A 3,368-nucleotide genomic window follows, 5' to 3' on the forward strand; every position below is an offset into this window, starting at 1 on the left:
CAAGTAGCAGGGGTTTCCTCTCCCTGGTCAGTCCCAGAGCCAGTTGGTGGAGCTCTCAGCTCCTAAAACAAACAGTGGCATGAGATATCTGCAGCATCTAGAAGGCTATATTCATGTTATGTGAAACACATTTACTGTGTACTTCTTTAAATTCACCCATTTCTTTGAGGGCTGTTTTGGACTTGCCTGACCCTCCAGGTTCATTTCTTTTATGATGAAGCTGTTAAGAAATATGTCCGGGAAGATGGTTAAAATGTTTTGGTCAGAATGAGTGCTGTGTGACTCCTCCAATCACTCCACATCTTACCAAGTAGTAGTCCTACACATCATTTATCAAGTCCTAATAATGGGATACAATCACACAATTAATCTTCTTTCAAAGAATCTTAAACATTAAAGTCCCAGTTAACCAAAATCAGAGATTTGCTTGAAAACACATTCTATGTGTTAGTGATGCATTGCTGATAACATGTAAAAATGGGATGAACCATGTGTAGTACTGAATTGTGAAGTTAGACCAGTTTTGTGTTTTTGACCAGTTTTGATTTCTGGATTTTCTGGGCAGGCTTAAAACGGTACCGGATGACGTAGAGCGGTGTTCTTAGCATATCCCCGCCCTAACACTATATAAAGCTAGAATGGATTTGAATCTTCGGTTCTCCTGCTCAATCTTGAGTCTAGAATTAGCTAGTTTTAACCAACAGTCTAGAATTAGCTAGTTTTTCTTAGTTAGCAATGCCTATGCATAAAACTAAACGAATATGCATCCTTCCTGGATGCCAGCAGGAATGGGATGATAAGGTCTCCTTCTTTCACTCCCGAGTAAAGCTGAAATGAGAAGCAAATGGTTAGCATTTTTGAAGAGCCATGGTGTTACAGAGGAGTCTGTCACCGCTAGCGCCCGCCTCTGCAGCAAACATTTCACTCCCGAAAGCTTCTGCAATTATAATATGAGGCTTTTGGGTTTCACGGACTCACGACTGGTCCTGGTGAATTCGGCGGAGCCAACCATCTCCCTCCCCGGCCTCCATTCTCCTCCTGTCAACCATCTCCCTCCCCGGCCTCCATTCTCCTCCTGTTGCATCAACCTTTGGTGCCGACACCGCTGCCTTGTGTGCTTATAGCTAATTAACGTTATAACGTTAGCTAGGTAACGTAAGCAATAGGGAAATACACTGCTACGTTAATCTACAAAATGTGTCTTGACATTTATGTGGTAATGTCAGCTATGATGAATTATATTATATCTTAGGAGGAATTATAGCTAACATTAGCTATGTAGCTTGCAGATGGGAGTGTGTATAGCCTATAACCTTAGTCTAGCTAACATAGCTAGCAGCACCGACCAGGCGACCACCCACCAAATAACGTTACGGATGATATATTATGACTATAAGCGTTAACTATACAGAAACTGCCTGCCATATTTGTGGCACCTGATGTGCGTATGGGTTCACCGGTAATGGTTACAATATATTTCTCCAGCGGGAGACCGGGAGGCGGGAGCGAGGGGGATGGTTAGGTAGACCAGCTGGAGAAAGACGCACCCTCTCCCAGTGAAGCGGTGCTCGGCGGCTACTGGCTGAACATTCCAGTTCTGTTGGATATGTTTCGGGAAAGTTGAAGCCGAGTGCTCGTTATTCTCACACATAACATTGCCAACGAGAGTGGATGAGTCTGTCCCGATTATCAACTCCGGTAGTGTACGCTTCTTCGCGCTATCAGCGCTGTTCAAGCCAGTGACTAAAAGGTACATTTTAAACAACTTTTTCCATTGATCCCAAGGGACGACAGGATCGCCTGGGAGGGATAGGAATGGGTCCGGAGGTGGCGGGGAGAAAATAGGGACAGACTCATACATTCCTCGTTGCCTGTTTTTGTATTTTGCATCTAAGGGCAGTAACACTTGCGCGTTGGTATAGAGTAGCTACAGTTTTACCTGTGTTGTTTGTCAGGAGGTAGGTTAGGAGGAAGCATCTGTGTGTTTGACTCATTAGACAAGTGTAATTTCAACTCCTCTCTGTTTTCACAAAGCTGTGCCTTCCTACCACAAAAGAGACGGCGTGCCAGTGTGACAATATGCAGACCAGAGAACGGTACTATTTGACAGGTTCTTCCCTCCACACCCCCTCCCCACGCAATTGGGTGTGGCTTCGGTGCCTTCAGCAGACACGCCCCCACAGTCTCAGACCAGAGAATGCTGCTGATTTTTAACCGATTTTGAAGCCTTATTTTATATACTTAGCGACATTTTTAATCACTCAGATTTGGCTGGGTGGTTAATGACATGTTTTCCTGTGGTGTGTGAAGCTCATAACAAAAATTTGAACTGGGTTAACCTGGACTTTAAGGTGTTTTTGGTTGTAGGCCTAATCAGTGAAATCTGCCAATGGAACAAGTGAAACTTTGCTTAATGTTTGGAAGAAGATGCATTTATCTAAAGACAAATCACTTGTCCTATATCTCACTGAAATGTTGCTTGTTGGTTGAGTGTCTACATTACGTGTAAAAAGATGTGTTTTGTGGTGAGTGGCAGGCCATGGACTAAACCTATGAAAAAACTTACTCCCAAGCTTCTTTAGTGCTGTTTCGTTTTTTTGGGGACAACTTTTTATTTTCCATTCTCAGTTTGATCAGCTGTTTAGTCTGAACAACAGTCCTGGTAAATATCCACCAGCCACCACTTTACATTACAATCAAATGAACATAATCTAGCGTTTTCTGAACTGGAGAACGGAATTTGATGCGAAATACAATGCAAATGTCGTATAATTTGTGAGGAACTTACATTTGTACGGCGCATTTTCCATTTCGGACAATAAAAACAGCTGCACATGTGAATCGAGCCTGCATCGGTGCAGACTCGCTACCGAGGGTGTTATAAGCCACTTCCACTCGGCGCGAATTGGTTTCGGATGGCACTTAATATGGCGCGGCCTCCGCGTGAACGCGCAAACCGAGGGGGAGTGCATAGGGCGAGGGAAGAGGAGCTGGATTCGAAAAGGGCCAAAGTCTGATAATTGCTCTACCACCATTTTGGTCATACAATGGATGTGGGTGGGCATCTTGAAAAATCTTTCAAAAACATGTTAAACCTTAAAACAGGGCTAAACATGCATTTTCCCTTTACTACTCCTTTAACATCGCAACCGGCAGTTTGAAACACCCTCTGACCGGTCGTCAGCGGTCTAGTTTTCGGAATAGCGGACCCAGGGCCGCTTTTCCGATGTATGGAAATCAATATTCGGAATAACGGACCTTCGGAATAGCCGTTGGTTACCCTATCAAAGCCACCAGCATTAGCATTAGCCGTGAGTCCAACACGCTGCACTGCTTCTCATTTACCGAATTTGAAACTTATGGTTCAT

Source organism: Borostomias antarcticus, assembly GCF_949987555.1.
Source record: "Borostomias antarcticus genome assembly, chromosome: 22".
NCBI classification, from domain to species: Eukaryota; Metazoa; Chordata; class Actinopteri; order Stomiiformes; family Stomiidae; genus Borostomias; species Borostomias antarcticus.